This window comes from Pezoporus flaviventris, unplaced genomic scaffold, assembly GCF_033815535.1.
Source record: "Pezoporus flaviventris isolate CSIRO_AGI_PZ_B2104156 unplaced genomic scaffold, CSIRO_AGI_Pfla_v1 ptg000025l, whole genome shotgun sequence".
Lineage (NCBI taxonomy): Eukaryota > Metazoa > Chordata > Aves > Psittaciformes > Psittacidae > Pezoporus > Pezoporus flaviventris.
In genome coordinates, this window is record NW_026892573.1 from 14562785 (window position 1) to 14576560 (window position 13776).

Below are 13776 nucleotides of genomic sequence, written 5' to 3' on the forward strand. Positions count from 1 at the left end.
GATAGTCTGAAGGCATCTTCCAGGCTGATGGATGGTAACAGGGTAGAAAGTGAGATGCAGTGACTGTAATTGCTAAAGAGACCATTCCTGTATGTGGACTCTCTTAAAAAAGTATGTGGACATACTCCAGATTATGCTAAGTTTAGTGTGAAAATAACTACCGCTCCTCCAAAATAATTACTTCCGTAAAGTTGGGCTGATGAATTTCACATGTTGCTTTCAAAGATAACCTGCAAATTATTATTTTTTTAAGAATGACTTTTTCATCATTTTGTGTAGAGAAGGTCTGAAATGTAAGAATGTTTTAAATATTTTCTGGATGTTTCTTACCTCAGCATTTTTGGAATGTCATGTCTGGTCTTTTTGGTTTAACTAGGAGACTTCCCTGAGGTTTCAAGTGATCTTTAGATCATAGATTCTTTTATCTTTTAGAAATGAGGAAAGTGTTTAATCTTAAGACACAACCCAACAAAAAAAAACCCAACATACTGATTTAAGTGCTCTTTTAGCAGTTAAACTGGTATTAAGGTATTAACAAACCTCATTAAACAAAGTTTAAGACAGGCTGACTTAAAGAAAATTCCTATTTCATTTACTTAGCACTTTTTTTTTTTTTTCCTTTTTTTTTTTTTCCTGGATGCCAGCCTGGTATCATTTCAAAGAGGTGTGTACATTTCCCATTGAATCCTTGGGGAGAGGATTCAGTGAACTCAAAACTTGCCGTGACAGAGGGACCACATGGCTGGTGGGGCAAAAGCTGCCACATACCAGTTTCCTCTGCTCATAGAAGAGGAGCTCTACAGAAGCCAGCTCTCTTCTGGGAACTACTGCTATGTTAAAGCAGTTTGTGAGCTAATATATCCTGCCTTTCCACTAACTTAAATTGTACTTTTTGCCTTTCCTATTCCCAGAACTTTTTTGTGTATCAAGGAGGAGAGATAGAAATAGCCATTGATTTACACCATCAGCCCTACTTAATAGTAGCAGAAGGAGTATGCTGTCAAAGGAAACTTGCCTTTGTAACCACATTTTATATTATCGGTGCAACTTTGCTGCTTTTCAACATATAATTCCTTTGACATATCAGTGGGCGATCTATTCTGAGTACGTGAATCCCTACCAGAAGAAAACCTTTACCCTGTGGGACTTGGAAGCTTTTTCACTGGTTTCTGTCAACAGCCAGTTATAACCTGTTAAAGTGAAAGTACTTTTTGTTTTTAATCAAATCAAATAAACACATTTTCTTTGATCTTTAAGAAGCCCTTTCTTGTTAACTTGCTTTATACTTTCATGTTTTGGCATTCATTGTAAATCTAATTATTTTAAAAGTTATTTTGTTTTACATTATTAAACCTTTTCTGAATTTAAGATAAACAGGGCATGTTTTGTTAAAGATTAAAAATAAATTTCACACAAAACTGCAAAACGTAGCAGAGATAATAATGTGTAGGCGTCAGAGTGTTCCAAAACAAGACTCTCTAGGGGCTCTTCTGAACACACGGCTACGTTAAAACCATGTTCTGAAAAGGCTCAGGAAACCCCTGACTCTAACCCACCCTTTCCTGAAGCTGGTGAAAGTATTTAGAAAAAAAGTTACTGCTGCAGGGAGGTAAAAAAAAAAAAAAAAAATCCCACATATTGCAGAAGCAGATGATTTTTTCCTGTTTGTTTACCAGCAAACTCTGCAGCTCACAGCGTTTTCTTGAGTCTTGCCCATCCTCATTCAAATGCAGCAAGCAGTCACATAGACAATCAAAACAAGTACATTTTTATCTCTCTATGCAATGTCAAATTTTTTAACATGCTGTAGCATCCAATGGGGAACTATACAAACAATCCCTTGTTTCATTATTTGATTTATAAGTCATTAGTTTATTTTAAATTGAAAGATATTTTATCTGTAGAAGTGTCTTCTATTCCTATTTTGGTAGGTCAAATAGGGGATGCCAGTTGTTTTTTAACCCAAAATACGTACTTGAATTTAAAAGAAGTCCTTGTTCTCTTGAAACAGTGACTTATTTTGTACCTTGTCAGCCCCCCCTTAAATCTTGTCGTAATCCGTTGTTCGCGTTCTGGGAAACCGGGCTTCTCTTCCTTGTGCTGCTTTCGCGGACTCGGAAAAGCGGGAGACTGTAATGGGTAGAGCCAGTCACTAGGGGATGCTCAGTAGCCGAACACTCGAAGGATCCCCGCCTTCCTCAGCGTTTGGCAGCCGCATGTGTCCAGCCTTGCTGGGAGCTGGATGCTTGTGGCTTGTTTTGAGTACTTTTTCTCTTCACTCACAATGCTGTGAGAATCATGAAAAAACAAAAGATAAAAAGTGATGTATATGCAACAGCTGAAGCTACATAGGCAGGACCTGTGGGAATGCTGATGAGTGTATTTCCCTATTAATGGCAGAATAACTAATTTCAGTAAGCTCTATTACCTCCTTGTGATAATATTAATCTTCAGCCTGAGTCCAGTGTTTAACCTAGCCAGTGTTCACGTAGTCAGGACCTCATGGCTCTTTTTTCTTGGCACTGAAACAAAGTCCCTCATGGAAATTCACAGAAAAAAATATTTTTGCTTTTCCCCTTAGCCTGGAGTGATTTGCCTCCCAGAAACACAGCCACCCTGCACATATAGGTGAGACTAAAAGCACATTTCCTGTGAGAGTGTCTTCCTAAGGGAAACCTTGAAAATAATTAACAGTAGTCACAGCTGAAAGAATTGAATGGAACATTACTTCCCATTCCTGCTACTATGCAGGGAAAACAAAAGTCACCCAAGAGTTTGCCAAAGTTCCTAGTAGCAAAAGGGGAGTCTGAGAGTGCTCTGACTCATAACTATAGCCATTAAGCAGCAAGATAATCTGAAGCCACCTTAATTTCCTCTTACAGCTGAAGACAATAAATGAGCCCATAATCACCAAACTGAGAAGTTGGCATTTCACACAGAAAACAGACATTTTCAGCAGCAACATATGCATCACTGAAAATAATGTTTCTTTTCCCTATGAGAAACCATCAACAGAAAATTTTCTCCGTGTGTTTTTCTCTCATTTTGAAAAGCGGGTCAATGTTTCTGATCCAACCACAATGTGCTACTTAAGAATGCTGTCATCAGTCACATGCATGGCATGGTGGTGACTGGCTTAGAGAGAGTTAAGGCTCAAATCTTCAAAGGCGATTTTGAACTCCTCAGGATATGAGCCAGCCCAGGTTTATCCAACAAAATCCAAAATGGGTTTAGAGCCTCCTGAATTTTGGCCAAGCTTGGTCTTAGGTTTGGATCTGATGACTCATTTCTGACAGAAAACTGCGGTTTGCTCGTTTGTAAGTAAAGAGAAGTCACAGCTTACAGTAAGCAGCTCCTACGCAAACCCGGACACTCGCAGAGATCTTGCTTGGATTTCAGAGAGTTTCACATGGATGCAATGATCCACTGGATGGACTTCAGCAAATCAGCAACTTTGGTTTTGTATAGAAGAATTGTTACAGTGCTTTTTCAGGAAAAGCTTTTATGAAGTTCAATGCTATTATACTGTTAAAGGTGTTGGCGGCTAATTAATTGTTTCTATGGAGAAAGTAATGCATTACGAATTTTATTTTTGTTCGTTTTCTGGAAACTATGAATACACATTTTCCATGGATGATTTTATTCATACTTCCTTACTACAGGTTTTCCACACAATGGAATTAATTTTTTTGCTCTTTGTATTGCATCTCTTAATTCTGAGCTTCTACTGCTACCTGTTTCATGACATTAATTACTTTTTTGTTATATGTGTCATACTAACAGCTTAAATCATGCTTCAATGCTCAGGTTTACTGTTGAAAGATGCTGAAGGTGTGTTCCTGGGGCTATGTTTTACAATGAGATTTCTTAGTTTATATAGAAGCATTAGAAAATGCTTGTGACAGAAACTGTCAGTGAACTCAAGGAGTGGCAGCTTTATACTTACTAAGTAAGGAATGTTGCGGCAGATAGCCAGCACAAGTTTATTTGCACAGTTATTGAAGCAGGTACCATTACAGTGTTGCAGAGGGGTTTTTACTTAGTATATTTAATTAAAACTAAAGGGAAAAAAACAACCTTAAGATAATACAATCAGGAAAATTCTCTGGTTTTAGTTCCCAACGAACTTAGGAATTCCATTTTTGTAAAGGAAGATTGGGAATTGGATTCAGAGTGACCTTCCAGGTTAAAAGAAAAGGGAAAAGAAATGCAATTTTTAAAAATAATTATATTTAGGCTGGAACAAAGAAGATGCAAATTAAGTGCAAAAACTTGTGTGGTTTCTTCTTCATAAGGGCTTTTTCTTAAGTTGTAAAAGATTACAGGAAAAGAAAACCCCAAGCCATTTATTCAGAGGAGCAAACAGTCCTGAAAGGGTTTGGGAAATATATACAGTGGACATTTCAAGACAGACTGTCATATCCTCCTTTGAAAGTCAATTTGTGAGAATACCTTTGTGATGAAGGATCAGAGTGGGCAGATCAAAGTAATATATGGGCTCAAGGGACATGAAGAGGGGGCAGAGAGGTCAACATGGGATCACATTTGGATTCAAGAGCTCTTCTTGGCTTACTTCAGTCCTGTCCACTGCTGTCACAGTTGTGCTGTGTAATTGTTTTCATAACAGCTTAATAAACTTGCATATTAAGTTAACTTGATAGCATTCCTCTTCCTTCTTCACTGACTGTTCTTATTCTGGAAGGTTATGCTGGAACCTCAATGCTCTGGTCATGAAAACTTCATCTCCGGGCAGAAATCATTCAAAGGTGGTTTATACCTATTTGTTCTGGTGGCTTTTGGCTCATGTGGTTCTTCCTCTATGAAGAGGACGTAAAGTCTTCAGGCCATCTCTTCCTCTGATAATCCCAGTAACTCTTCCCAGAACATGCTCCAGTTTTACATTTCTTGAATATGAGTATTCAAACTTCTGTGGAGTGCTTCAGATGAGGTCACATCAGTGCCTAGACGGCTACAGTATTACAATTCTCCACATTCAGTTTAGGATCACATTTGCTTTTTTTTATAGTGGCATCACATTGGTGCTTCATAGGCTACTCTCAGGCTTCCTCTCCACCACAGATGTTTAACTGGCAAGCTCTTAGTATGCTGCAAAAAGTCTTGGTCTTAATCTTTAGTCAATGATCTTGGTTTATTATTATTTCTATTATTCTAATGTAATCCATGTATGATTAGTCTGATGTTCCTCTGGTTTGAGACCTTCTGACTTCCTGGGCTACCATTAACTTTAATTAGCATGTTTATACTTCTTGTGGGACTGTCAGTAATGGAAGTATTACATAACAGTCCCTGAAGAAGTCAAATATATCCTGAATTATCCCGTTTCAAGGCACTTCATTATAGTCTTCTCTCTGAGTAGTATTTTATTCAAAGTTCAATTCTACCACTAACAGGCTTCTCCATCTTAAACAATATTTTTCCTTGTGACATTGTATCAAGTACTAACTAAAATTATGCTAGATGAGAGCTGTACTTTATTGTTTGCAAAACCTCCTTTGCGCAGTCAAGGAATGATATTATATTGCTTTGATATAATCTCCTCTTAGAAAATCGATTTTTCAGTCTGTTGTTTTCCGATTACTCAATGCTTAATTATCCTCTCCTTCAAAGTTTACTGTAAAACCATGCATACTGTTATCATCAGATTATTGACTCTGCTGTTACCTGGCATACCCTTTCCCTCTCCTTCTTAAATATAACTCCTAGATGTACCACTAGCCAACAGAAAAAATATAAATTTGTAAGACTTATTGAAAATCCTTATTGTAAGATCTGTGATGGCTGTGCTGATTCTCTGAGTACTGAAAGGTGAAAGTTACCCAGATGATTAAATTCAGGCCATTCAGCTTTGAAAAATTTGTTGCTGCCTTGGAAGCAGACATTCTACAGATTTGTTCAAAATTACCGTTCAAGCTTACTACCATGTTGAACCTGTTCATTCTGCTTGAAAACTGAGGCAGAGTAATCATTTTCAGAGGCATTTCAGAGGCTAGAAATTGCATCTGCATGAGATTTCATGAATATCTACATTAAAATTATGATAATTATTTTTTCCAAATTTGATTATCCCTCTAGATTCCTACTAAATCTGACTGTAGTAAAAGCCATACCTTTTTGGCTTCTGTTTGAGAATAGCATTCTGAAATGATGAAAAAGTCCTTTGAAAAAATAGAGGAAGGAAGAGTGCCTGAAGCCTTCTCCACTGGGATTTTTCTGTCTAAAGAGTGTAAATAAGGATCATGCTCTAAAAGGTGTGCTGTAGTGTAGCTTCTCGGTGCACAAGATTTGGCTTAGGGATTCCAGAAGTTTCTTTTTATAGTCAGGAAGTGATAAGTGGATCTGCTCTGCGCTCAAGAGAACAGCTTAGTTTTCATTGTGTGTTGAGAAATAGCATTGGGATTGGGTGGTAAAATGTTTCAACTATTCTCTCCCTCAGAATGGGTGATATTTCTGAATATGCTTATATTCTTTTTTATTTCAAACCTGCTTTTATGAACACAAGACTAAAGCACCTCACATGCAGCTACCATACAGAGGCAATAACTATGCAGTACCAGTGTTGGTCACAAAATTCTTAAACCAAAATATATCCAGTGTGTTTCCAAAGCTCTGTAGAACAGCATTTTCCATTCTTTAAATAAAGAAAATATTATAACGTGTACTTTAGCGTTCTACACTTCCCATATTTAGCTATTCCTTCCATGTTTTGTTTATTATTTGAAGCAGCCCTCAGATCCAGCCTAAAACATGTGCTTCTCCGCTTTTCCTGGGTGATTCAAAGACAGGCTAAAAATTACACTCTTTGAGATATGTTCCTGGAACATATCTCTACTAAGTGGAGACTATGAATTCATTCCTTAGTGATCTCAGCCAGCTTCTTACTAGTCTGATAGTGAGAGGCAAATGCATTAACCTGCTATTCTGTTTCAGTGCCACATTTCCCCACGCTTTTTCTGACAGTTTTCCTTAAACCCTGTGAAGTTGTTCATCCTTTGTTTTGTACCCAATGTGCTATGAGCTCATAGTTTCTTTAGTCAAATGACAGATATTATGGAAAATATCTGCTGTTAGTTGATATCTTCATCTGCTCTCCTTCCAGCCACAACTCACACATGTTTTAAGGACTGATAACTTACTGAGTTTGCTATCGCTGTGGTTTCCAGAAAAGTTACCCCAGATTTCAGAAGAAGAAGAGAATTCCTCTGAATGAAGATTACAGAGATAAGGAGCATGAAATGATGTGTTTGGCCTTCATTCTAGATACACTTATCTATTATTAACCACTGTCTGGCATGTTTGAACATAATAAGAGGTGACTGTTTTAGGCAGTATGAAAGAGAAGAGTAGATTTTAGGATTATTTCTCTGTTCAAAGGATTTTACATCTGTCCTACCCCCCACTTCCTTTCCTAGTGTTTTAAAACCACGAACTACCAAGTTATGATAATACTCATAAGTATTCATAATATTGCTAAAATAATTCCATCTTTTGGAAAATGATGGAGAAAGCAGCTCGACTCAATGAATTTATTGAGAAGTTAAAAACCACAACAGGAATCATGGAAAATAACTCCTTGAGCCTATATATGTGCTTATGCACAATAAAATATTTGAGAATATAGCTGTCTTATAGCAAAGGAAGGAAGTTACATGTTTACATAGTAAAATGAAAGCCAAAAAAGATAAAAAATAACCAGTTTTCCCTTGTTTTCCTCTCACATATTTTTCTTGCTTTTTCTGAATTTTCCTGTAGCAAAATGTAACTTGCTGACTTTGCAAAATAAGTTATTCAGATTTTGGAAAACATTTCTTATTTTCTATACAAATTCCATGAAGGTAACAGTGCCAGCTTTTCCTTGAAGTTTTGAGTCCAGGGAATTGGTGTCTAAGCATGGAGTCATGGCACCTCACTGGGAAATTCCACTGCATTATCAGGTTATCTCTATAGTCTCTTACTTTCATTTTCTTTTCCTGACTCAGAGCCTTCTCTTGCAATGCATATTCTGCCTTGACTTTTATCCTTACTAACAGTGAAATCCATACTGCAGGTATACTTTGCAAGGTTTTGGTTTGTTTTTGGTTTTTTTTCATGCAAGAGAGAAGCAGAAGAGGAAAACAATAAAGACATAAAATAAAGAATTTGCTTCTTGTCGTCTAGGTGAAAATTGTACAAGGACTCATTTATAACAGGCTATGGAACCTTAATTACAAAGTTTATAGGCAAGTAATGTTTAGACCTCACACTGCAACCTCTTCCTTCCTTTCTAGATCGCTGTTCCTTGGAGCTGACAATGTGTCTGCATTTTCTTAAAAAATCAGTGCATCTTCCTCTCCAGGAAGTGGCTTGTTCTTTTATAGCAAAGCCAAACTTTGTCCTCTTTAAAAGCCATATATCCTCTGCTGTCTAGGGACAACACCCCTGAACACATCTGTCTAGACATACTAGAGCCTGCCTTCCCTTTTTCTATACCTGAATAAATGACATTTGCTTAAAACAGACTTTACAGCAAACTTCATGTGTCCGTGCAGATGAAGAACTGTGATTTTGGAGGGTATTTATCCTTACACAGAGTTGTTTTCATAATCATGACTGTAATACAAACCATAATTTTTCATAAGTAATTTTTCATGTTTGTGTCACTTCTCATTCATCCTTTCCCATGCTATAAAACAAAACAAAATTCACCATAATATTTTTTGAGTAAGCTGGATCTTAACATTTCAAAAATAAAGGATTGCGTATTAGTTCCCTGTTGATTCTTTGTGTTCCACTGGTAAGGAATGTGGGGTGCCCTATAGATGTTATTATTTGATAAAAGCTGAGGCTAGGCACCCCGTTGTTTTAAAGGATCACACTGAGACAAACTGCTGGTAGGATATGCAAGACAGCAGATTTGTTTATGCTTATTTCTCTGCTCACATCCCTGAGCACACATGGTTGCTGTTTTTGTTTTGACTATTTTTATTATTTTTTTTTTTTAATGTGAGAAAAGTAGTAAAAATGATGTAATCCCTGTCTGAAGCTGGGACGTGTGTGAAAGAGTGGAAATGCTGACAGGCTGCTGGCTGGAGCAGCATGAATATCTGTCCTTCAGGGCTGGATGCTCCCCTGCCCTCTCAGTCCAATTCACTGCATTATCCTCAGGGAGGAAGACATCAGGCAGTGGAGTAAGGAAGCCCACACACTTCATACCCACACTGGTTCACTGGGATCACCTAAGACCTTGTAGCAGCCCAGAATCTGGTGAAAAGCTAGAATGGTATATTTCTTCTTGTTATCTGCTTGAATCTAAATTATGATTTTCTAGAGATCCAATTGGGGTAAAACTAAAGTATGGGGTTTAAGCATTTTAAATACATCTGGTCATTAAGAACTGCCAGCCAGCAATGAATGACAATGAATTTTGATCATTTTGTCTCCTGGATTTTACTTATGCTTGAATGCATAGATTTTGATGGTTTCTGTAAACCAGAAGTCATTTACTTCCCATGCAGGTTTTCTCTGTCACATTAAAAAAAAAAATAATTTTTTTTTTTCTCATTGATATTAGTTAATTCTGTTAGTGTAAAATATGCAGGCATCTCAATATTGGACAAGGGTCACATTCTGCTAGGTGGTGTACATAGGGGGAATGAAAAGATAATTTTTACTGTAACAAGTTTACTGTCCAAGAAAAGTCAAGAGATTAAGTTTGCAGACCAGTCCTGCAGCCTTTAATCTTTTTGTGTCATAGCTGAGTGATGTGAGTTTTAAATGCCCTGGACATATACTAAGATGCCCTTGGGAATATAGACTTCTATTTATAAGAGTGTAAGTAATACTGTGGTAGAACGTGTACGCCATGGGTGGGAGTGTTGATCTGCTGGATGGTAGGAAGGCTGTACAAAGCTATCTGAACAGGCTGGACTGGTGATCCTTACCCTTATGTCAATGATGAAGTAGTTGGGAGAAGTGTTCCCCTCTAAGATGGACTTTTTTTTCTTTTACTGAACTCAGGCTTGTCACAGAACTTCACTTTTACTTCTTATATATTGCTTTACCTACTGCCTCACACCTGGAGAAGTAATACTTGTGTCAGGATGCATGGAAAGCACAGGCAGTCAGACCACCAGTTGTCAACACAGGATGTAGTATCTACTAAACATGGAAGAAGTCGTGTCTCATATTTGTCATGATTTTGGCCTTCAAAGAATGCAGTGGACATTGAAGAGTACAATGGGTTTGTGCTGCTTAAAAGAACTAGCAAAGATCTCTGTGTGTCTAAGTAGTCAATGTACTTGTCATAGGACAGTTCCAAAGATATTTTTCTCAACCATCATTCATATTTAACCCAAATTTAATTTGAAGCATTTGTTTCTCATCCAGAAGTTTTATTTCTTGGAAGTCACTGGGGAATCTTTATGGTTGTAATAATCTATTTTTTTTCACACATAGATTACTATGTGCTTTGGTCAATGTATTACTGGCAACAGTGCCAAAAAATAAAAAGCCTAGCCAAGGGCAATTGTTGAGAGACTAAATAAAAGAAACACCCTACTTATTCCATTCTGATTAGCACAACACCTGAATGCTTCTGGCATGAGGAAGCAGTTTTGTGTCATAGCTTTCTGGGTGAGATTCTTCTAACCAAAGGCAGATGTCTACATGATAGATGTTCACCCTGGAGCTAAACCTCCTGTCTTTGCTGTCAATGATACTCTTGTGGCGGAGTTTGTTTTACACTAAGACAGATGACTTGGAACATAAGGAGGTGCATCCTTTCCATGCCATGATTTTTCAAATATGATGAACAGTGGCTTAGCAACTTCATTCGCCAGCTCCTTCAGGACCCACGGATGGATTTCATCAGGTCCCATGGACTCGTGCACATTTCCTAGTAAGTTGTACTATGCTCCAAACTCTCACTGAATTCCTGTCCAAAATGTAAAAGATTTTCTTAAATCAACCTGTGATGAAGTGTCATGGAGTGACACATGCCCTACTGTACTCCAGTAAATTTCTACCACTATTGTTTTCGTCACTTAAGTAAAGCTCCTTCTCATCCACATGATTTGGGAAACATTTAAGGCTCTTTTAGGTTCTTAATATGTGACTTGTCTTTAAACACACATATTAATTTTTTGGTGGTGGGTTTAGTTATTGTTCATAGTCTTTTGTGGCCCCTGACTGACATTTCTTATTATTTGAACAGCTAATTAGTCTTGTTTTATTAGGTGTAAATGTTTTTCCATGCTTTGACTGGCAAACACTAATCTCTAAATTTCAGTAGCATGTAGGAATTTATTGCCTGTTAATTGTGCCCTAGGGTACAGTGACTTTTAAAAGTGAAATAACGTCATCATTCCTCCATACATATATATATTACTGCAGTGCCTGTATTGTTGCAACATATATCTAGTTGGCATTATCAGTCATTCAGAGGGCAGCCATTCAAAACTACACTGACTTTTTTTCAAGCAAGGTGGATTTTCATATATTTATACTAATATAAAATACAAACCTATCTGGTTATTACAAGTGATAAAAGTGATTGCTTTTAAATGGTTTTACTGCGGGTTTTTTTCAGTTGGTCCTAAATGTCAGCATGCGTGTCAGATTGGTTGGATGTTACCTTTGTTACTCTTTATGTATAATGATTTTAGAGCCTTTTACATTCTGCTGCTTCTGTAAGGGCTTGCTTGGCATTGTACTATATTACTTTGATATGCATTCTGTGTCAACAGATGTGCTTCTCAATGTGTGACTCATTGGTAACACAGTGAGATTTCCCTTCATGTATGTGTCAATGCATTTGCCTTTATGTCATAAATGCTGGATGTTTTTAGGATCTTATTCAGCCACCCACTCTTCCTTCTACAGGCCTTTTCTCAGAAACAATAAAATTAGTCAAGATTCCTTTTATTTGTTTTGAAATACATGCCTTAATTTCACAATGAAGTCTTGCAAGGATTCATTATCACTTTAGGGCCAATATAATATCTACTCCCTTTATTTTCTGAGCTAGTAGGCATCCTTGAAAAATGTACCAGGTGGAGAAGGGACTGGAAGAACGATACTTACTTGTAGTGCTGAATATTTTGGTCAAGGACTTCCGATGCAAGTTTCTATAGTATCAAATTAATGCATTGCTTACACATTTTGGAATCCAAACGTGATTCCCTTAGAACTCCTAAGGAAATGACTCCATAACTGTGAGTGATTAGATACAATATAGAGAGTGTGTGTGTGATTGGAAGGGGAAGCAGTGTCCTTGATTGCACAGTCTTATTCTTTTTGGGCCCCATTCCCAAGCATCTAAAAATATGCTGTGCTGATCCTTTTTATTCTGAGGCTATATCCTACCTCTTACTTCAGCCACCACTTCCTTTTGGCTTACCTTCTTTACGTTCTGACCCTGCAAGATACACTGTTTAAAATTGCTTCGACCATAGATATCTAAAACCAGACCACCAAGCGGGTAACTGTGTCCTGTTATTCCAGAGGAGGCAGAACATTTGTACCTTCCATTAACTTCATTTAACAATGTCAATTCTTAGCACCTTTAGAATTAAGGAAATGTGTTTTCATGCTAAGACAAGAACCTCAGTATGAACTTTTTAACCTGTGTCACTCTTATAACACTTTGTCACAAGATCTACAGAGTGCGCAGGCAGAAAAAAAAAACCTCTATATTAATCTCTCAATCAGACTACAAAGTAGATTGTGCTTTAATTTTTATTCAGAATTAAAAACAAACAAACAAAAGAACACAACAAAACTTTTCAATGGTAAACTTGTGTCCCAAATAACAGTATACTGATACCTACCTATTGCACTGCTGCTCTGGGAGGCTTTTGATGGATGGATTTCAATGCAAAGAAAGATTTGCTAAAGGGTTCCCAAATTGTTCACAGAAATTCCGCACAATTTTATATATATTGCAGAGCATACAGAAAGTCAGAATCGTCATAGGCAGATAGACTTTGAACAGTAAGTTACGTTATCTAGAGCAAAGGGGACTAGAGAGTAAAGTCATATAGTATAGTAAATAATACAGTAAATCTGACAGCAAAAATGGTCAGGAGATACTGCAACTCTTTAAAAATATTTCCCCAATTTTGTTTCACAAACATCCTTTTGCATGTAATGGAAATGTTTCTGCTCTCCTTTTAGATCACCAGTAGAGAAGAAAAAAATATCAAAATGAAAAAAGGTTTCAGGAGGGTTAGAGAAGTATTGTGCTTTTGTAGCCATATTACAGGAGAGAAGATCACATCTTGCCTGTCCTGAGGGATAACTGCAGATGGAGCTTGGTACAAGGAGCTTCTGCACTCAGTGGCCTGGAACATATCTCATACTGACACCAGACAAGGCTGGCAAATGTGGGGTTGGTGGCTAAGTGTGGTGAGCCAACATACAATGTACCAAACAGTTCACTAGGAAAACAAAACCCTCTAAGATCCCTTGATAAAGTGTGTGTTCCGTTTTCATTCTTATATTAATTCTTATATTATTTTGGTTTGATTTATTCTCTTAATGGTCTGAAAGTCTAAGATCAAGAATGTACTGCTTTTAGTACCATGAATGGGAAGGGCAATTCTGCAGTTACTGCATGGGCTGGGATAGAGGAGTTTTTACACTTCTCCTCAAGTTTCTTCCTCATTAGCTCTCTCCACCAGTGCCTCTGTGGTTTACAGTCTTTCCCACTATTGCAGTCTTCTGTCCTGACATTACCGTCATCTCTGGCTTCCTGACACTGCTCCTGAAGGAGTGATGAAG